The sequence below is a fragment of the Chionomys nivalis genome, chromosome 15 (assembly GCF_950005125.1).
Source record: "Chionomys nivalis chromosome 15, mChiNiv1.1, whole genome shotgun sequence".
NCBI lineage: Eukaryota > Metazoa > Chordata > Mammalia > Rodentia > Cricetidae > Chionomys > Chionomys nivalis.
This window is the reverse complement of record NC_080100.1, coordinates 53,122,804-53,129,549: the sequence shown is the minus strand read 5'-3', so window position 1 is coordinate 53,129,549 and position 6,746 is coordinate 53,122,804.

The window sequence follows — 6,746 nt, the reverse complement described above, 5'->3', positions numbered from 1 at the left end:
TATATTATAAATAATTGACAGTATCAGACTTGGTAAGTGTTATTTTTCTGTTTGTCTTCTGTGATAAGGATTTTTGGAAACTATTTCAGACAAAATCAGTCACAGCGTTTGTTTTCAACAGGAAACTGAAGGCACAAAACATCCAGAGTAAGTGATTTTCTAAAAGTCTTCCTGGGGGGCAGAGCAACACCAAGCAGAAGAGAAGGGGTCAGCTCTACAGAAAAATCTTTTGTCCAGGGAGGGGACACACTCTGCAGAAGAGAAGGGGTCAACTCTACAGAAAAGTCTTCCATCCAGGGAGGCGGGCACACCACGCAGAAGAGAAGGGATCAACTCTACAGAAACATTGCATATCAAAAGAGAACATTCGGGCCTTCTTACAATGAACATAACCTGAAAACTACCAGTGTCCAGAATTTGTAGGACTCAGTGATTAGGTCAGAAAAAGAAACAAGCTGCTTAAAGGAGAAATTAAAGTGGCCAGTAAATGTATAGTGAGGTAAACCTTCCACTAGAAAGGAAGGAAACACAAGCAAAGACTGGGTGTGACGCTCTCACCATTGTCAGACTTAAGTCTTGTTGATATTTCCTAAGGCTGAGGATGCATCCACTCATGAACACAGCAGTTTTCACGGTGCATAAAAACCAGGAGAAAACCTCACACATGGTAATGAAAAGCTGAAAACAGCCTGGAAATCCAGAGACAAATCATTGCGTTACTATTTTGGTATTCCTATCCAAAGCATATTCTGAAACATTTCAATGAGAGTGGTCTATGTAGTAGGTGAAACCAGAAAGCACCACCTGGTATACAGGAAAACAAGAAACCTGGTTCAAGGTCAGCAAGCAGGTTCCCGTTGGCAGGCGTGCATACCTGGGACACTGAGCTGGAGAATGCAGACTGTCATTGGTTGAGGGATACTCTAAGTTGTCAGCTGTGCTCTGTGTAAACTGGACCCTCCAGCTGCCAGGTCCCAAGGGTTTTCAATAAAAAGCTGCTAACGTGAATGCAAAGAATACTAAACACTTCAGCAACTCCATGTTTCTGCGACTTTCTGCATAGGAAAAGAAAAGTGTAAAGCCCAACGATTTATTTGAAGTATGGTATCTATCAGAAACCGTGTCCATATTGAAAAGCAGATGTGGTGTGTTTTAACGTTAGAGGTAGAGGTTTCTGGTGGACTCTGAATTTGATTTAGACTCAATAAGTTTGAGATGCCTTTAAGAAAGGAAGACGGGAATAAGGGATATAGAAAACAGTGGAAACCTGCCTTCCAAATTTTGCAAAGAAAGTTATTTTCAACGAATAAATTGTCACTCACCCTTCATATACTGTTTCTTATAAATCTACTAGAGGAGGTGCCCAAGCAAAATGAAGGGTTATACAAACCAAAAGAAGGTAGCCTGGGATCTAGGAAATATAACTCAAAACTCAGGATACCAGCTTTGGAAACAGCCGGAAAATAATGATGGGTAGATGACAGGTCGGGAACATCTGGAAAGTTCTCTCAAGACAAAGCAAAGAGGCCAGCAGTCACCCAACTCGGCAACTGATGTGGGAGCATGGAATACAAGAAAGGAAATTAAAATGATGCTTTTCTCAGCAGTGAACTCTATGGACATCGTGATAATGCCTGAGCCATGGAAACTGGAGCCTCATCTTGTCTAAGATAAAACAATCAAGAAATCACTTGAGAAAAAAGTAGCTACTGAGTTACAAGTTAGCACTTTAGACATTTGGAGAGGGTAGGATGGGGGCTCTAAGACCTGGGGCTTCCTAATAAGTCCGGGCCTACAAGTTCCAGGGGTCCCCCAGTCCCTGTCCCCCACTGTTGGGATTGCGGATGAGCGGCGCCAATAGAGGTGGATTCTGTTGTGGGTCCTGAGGATCAGAACTCGGTCCACACACTTACAACCCAAGCAGTTTACTGGGCTGTCTTCTCAGTCTCAACCTTCTCCTTTAATCTTTCTTAACAAAAAGTTGCTAGCTTCCTGTTACTCTCCGTACATGCCGCATACAGCTGCATGGAAACTTTGAAGGCACTGTATGTTCATACTCAGCTGAGAAATAATGAGCTGTGGTCACACAAAAGCCCACAGACCAACTGTCAGGAAAACAGGGGCGTTTTCCCACAGTGTCCGCCCTGCTCTTCCACAGAGAATTCGGTCTCTCTTCTCCCAGGACGGCTTCTGAACTCTCATTAAGGTGAAAGTTTGAAGCAAAGATGTAACTAACGAGCTTCATATGTTCCAAACACACGGCTTAGTAGATTATATGCTTCTGTAAAACTGGAATTATGCAATACCCACTTCGTTATAAGCCATTCCTCAAAATGTTCCCATTACACCTGCATCAGGGATGGGTCCTGGAATCTGCCCTTTAAATAAACACCCCAGAGGACTCTGGAGCTAGAATGCCAAGGCCTGACTGGCAGAAGCGTACCTGTGGGCGACGCCAGGCACCTGGAAGCTGCCTGATTCCTTGTTACTGCTTTAGAAGGCATTTGTCCCCAAAAGGGGGTGAGGGACTGTCACTATTTCTCATTCTCAGGACTTTCAAAAGAAGCAATACAGAAAATCATTCAAAGTATAAGCTACCATGTAACAATGGAAGAATATAAGGGTGTGTGGATTAGATTTTCATATTGCTGATTTTGAAGCTAAAGACCTTTTACTTCTTAAACATATAATAAAATTCATATGAAAGTATTTTTGTGTCAGTAACTCAGATAACATGGTAAGCAAAGTTAATGATAGGTGTCTCTTAACAAAGTGCAATCTAATAGTTCATTTATTAGTTATATAAATGGTGGACTGGAGGGAAGGCTTGTGGCCAAAAGAATGTGCTGCAATTCAGACAACCCAGGGTCTTTTCCCCAGCAATCTGGGGCTCACATCTACCTGTAACTTCAGCTCCAGGGTGTCTGGCGCCTTCTTCTGGCCTCTGCAGGCACCATACATACATGGCATACACACACACACATATATATACATTTTAAAATTAAATAAGTAAATAATAGTGCAGGCACACATGGAAAAATATATACTAATTAATTAATAGTTATTAAATAAAAATCAACCAAACACATTACCTGATTAAGTAACATGACTTTGTGAGGTTAAAGGTGGTGGGCCAGCTGCTAAAAAGATTAAAATATAATAATTACCTTTGGAAGATTGAACCTTGTGACTAAGGATGCTCCAGCTGGGTGTGGAAGAGAAATCAAAAGCATAAGTGAAAGAGTACCAGGAATAGAACCAGAGACTTTAGGCTGAAAATGTTTTTATTCGCAGTGGAGCCTCTGGCCAAACAGGAGAGACACCTGAGGTGGCCCTGTGGTGGCCCTGCAGTTGCGCTGTTCCTGAGACAGGAGACACACTAGAGAGGGTTTCTAATGAGCAGCTCCTGCCCTTTCCGTTCCCCTGGAGACCGCACGTGTTCCTCCGCTAATACATTGACATTTCTGTTAAACCATTTTCTTCTTGGAACAAAAATGGAGAACAAATCAGACCTGTGTGTGGTATTTCAAATTGCTTGGTACTTGATAATACAAAACAAAATTATCAGAGGTTGGATTTAGGTGCTCTTAGCATCTACCATCCCTGAGCCACAGACATCACTCGCGTCCTGGGGGAGCAATCTACAAGATGGAGAAAACAGGGTTCTGGCCTCAGAAAAAGCTGGAGGAAGATGTGGTTGTCTACAGCGAAATCATGAGTGAGACAGCCTCTTTATCATATGGTCATGATCTGCTTAAAGGGGGAGAATAACCCGATGTAGCATCGAGAAACTGAAAGGTTCCCTTTTCCTTGGCAATGCCCCATAGATAGATTATGTATATACTGTATAAACATATGTACTGTATATATATATATATATAATACGTGTGTGTGTGTATGTGTGTGTGTTTGAGACAGGGTTTCTCTATTATGTTGCTCTGGCTGTCCTGAAACTTGATAAGTAGACCAGGTTGGCCTCAAACTCATGGAGACAGACCACCCCCCATGCGCCTCCTAGGTGTTGAGTTTAAGGCATGCACCTCCACCAACCCTTCTTACATTTTGCTTCTTTTCAAAGTTAGCTTTATGCATCATTTACTCTTGCATCTCATTAGCCATGGATCAGTCTTGTTTGGTTTATGGAAATATTTACTTAACAAAATACACATTTTCAGCCGGGCGATGGTGGCGCACGCCTTTAATCCCAGCACTCGGGAGACAGAGGCAGGCGGATCTCTGTGAGTTCGAGACCAGCCTGGTCTACAGAGCTAGTTCCAGGACAGGCTCCAAAGCCACAGAGAAACCCTGTCTCGAAAAACCAAAAAAAAAAAAAAAAAAAAAAAAAAAAAGAATTGGTAAAATATGCAGGCCAGGCCAGGGCTCTTTCTCCTTGTGATTGTGGCAGAGCGTGGTTAACTGTCCTTGAGCCCGTTTTCCACAGCTGGGCTACCTCTCCCACCTTTCTGGTGACGTGTGTGGTTCCGTGACACAGCTTTAGGCCCGGTTTTTCCACCACACCAGTCCCCTCCCGTATGGTTCTCCATGCTTTCCTCTGTGCCACAACCTGGGGAATTCCTTGTTGAGGACGGAAACCACAACATGGAAGACAGTTGGGGCTCTGAATTGCCACCTTGTAAGGGTTGTAACGGAGAGAAGAAGGAAGGGCTTGTGGAAAAGGTACAATTAGGATTTGGGTAAGGTCTTGAACTCCTAGGTTTAAGGGGTCTCATTTCAATGTCCCAGCTGGTGGGACAGCAGGCACACAACGACAAGCATGACCCTTGAGAATATCTTAAAGCATTTCAAAATAACGCACAATGCCTGATATAATCTAAACGCTTGTGAATAGCTGCCATAATTAATAGTTTGTTCTAAAGGAACTATAACAATGCTGCACATGCTTAGTGTACATGTAGCCACTGCAGTCCTCACCACACAGCATGTTGTCTGCTGCTGCTTGGATCAGCAGATGTGGGATCCAGGAATAAGTATCTGCCAGCCCTGACCATCAGGTACTATCTCCCTAGCCCCTTCTAAGGGATCCAAATCTGACCTCAATAGAGTTCATAGGCCCATCCAGAAGAAGAGGGACGCACAACTGGCATATGAACTTAACACAATATTACTATCAAGGTAACATGAAACGGAGACTAGACATTTAAATTCCCTGAGCAACGAAGTTAGTGAAACCATGGTTACAGCATTGATCTCGATTGATTTGAGAACAGAATCTAGACTGGGGGGAGGCTATTTCTTATAAATATCCACATTAAACGAAAAGGAAGTTGAGACTTAACTAGTGAGATGTCACTAATTCGCTTATCTAGAAAGGGATTTCTGAGAGAACAGACCAAACATGGCGGCCAGAGCACGCGATCAAGTAGGTCTACCCTATCAGAACATTGCCCCATGATTTTTTGTTGCTGACTTTGATTACTGATTAACACTAAGAAAATAAAAAACCAAGGAACAAATTATCGGCAGAGCAACAATGGTTGGCAAATAAGTCACCCCGAGTGAAGTTAGTGCATCTTGTATAATTCTAGCCATGAAGAAGGAGCAGGCAAGTAAACCTGGAATGAGAAAAGAATCCCACACAGGACTTTTTCCTGAGAGCTGAAGGCAGGGTGACTGGAAAGGGAGCTGTCTGAGGTGATGGACAGAGCTTTGGGCCACAAATGTATTCTTGTGTCAAAATGAAAATGTGTATTTTTTTTTTTTTTTTTTTTTTTTTTGGTTTTTCGAGACAGGGTTTCTCTGTGGCTTTGGAGCCTGTCCTGGAACTAGCTCTTGTAGACCAGGCTGGCCTCGAACTCCCAGAGATCCGCCAGCCTCTGCCTCCCAAGTGCTGGGATGAAAGGCGTGCGCCACCACCGCCCGGCTGTATTTTACCAGTTCCTGAATCCGTGCTGGGAAAGGAAGAGCTCTGGGTGGCGTCGGGATTCATCGCGACTGAGTGAGGCTCCCTGAGACGCTCGAACCAAGAGGTTCAAAGGAGTCAATGCTAATCGTTCTCTAAGGGGTGTGAGGTGTACAGGCTTAGCTCGGGTCTTCCGAGGAAAGAACTACATATTCGGTCTGCACGCCTATGCAGATGAGACATTCTCGCTCTTATAAAGCGAGAACAAGTACCCTTGTACTCGCACAGAGAAATAACTTCATTATGAGGAGCATTAAAAACATATGCATGGGTTTAGAGAGATAGCTCATCAGTTAAAAACACATACTTCCAGAGGACCTGGGTTCAAGCCCCAGCACCCACATTTTGCAGCTACCCACACACAGACTCACACATGTGCAAGTGATTAAAAATAAAATAAGTCTTTGTGAGTGTGTGTGTGTGTGTGCGTTCGTGCCTGCAAATTCAGCACTAGGGAGGTAAGCGCTCCCTCATAGTTCCAGACCAGCCTATGTTACATAGTGAGTTCTAGGCAGCCTAGGCGACAGAGTGAGGCACTAACTTAATGGAAAAAAGAAAAGAAAGGAAGAGAAGGGGGGAGGGAAGGGAGGAAGGGAAAGGAAGAAAAAAAAAAGAGCAGCCAAACGAACAAAGCACTGTATGCCATTATACATTAGCTTTGGGCTTTACAGGTTATACTGTCTATATTCTCATTGTCAATGCCATAATATTCTGTAAAAGGTGTTCAGTTGTGGGTATGTTCTTTCTTAGCCCTTTATTTAGACTACACAGGCTGCTTTTGCCAAACAGGTCATCAGTAATATTGACTTCTCCACATTCTGTCCCC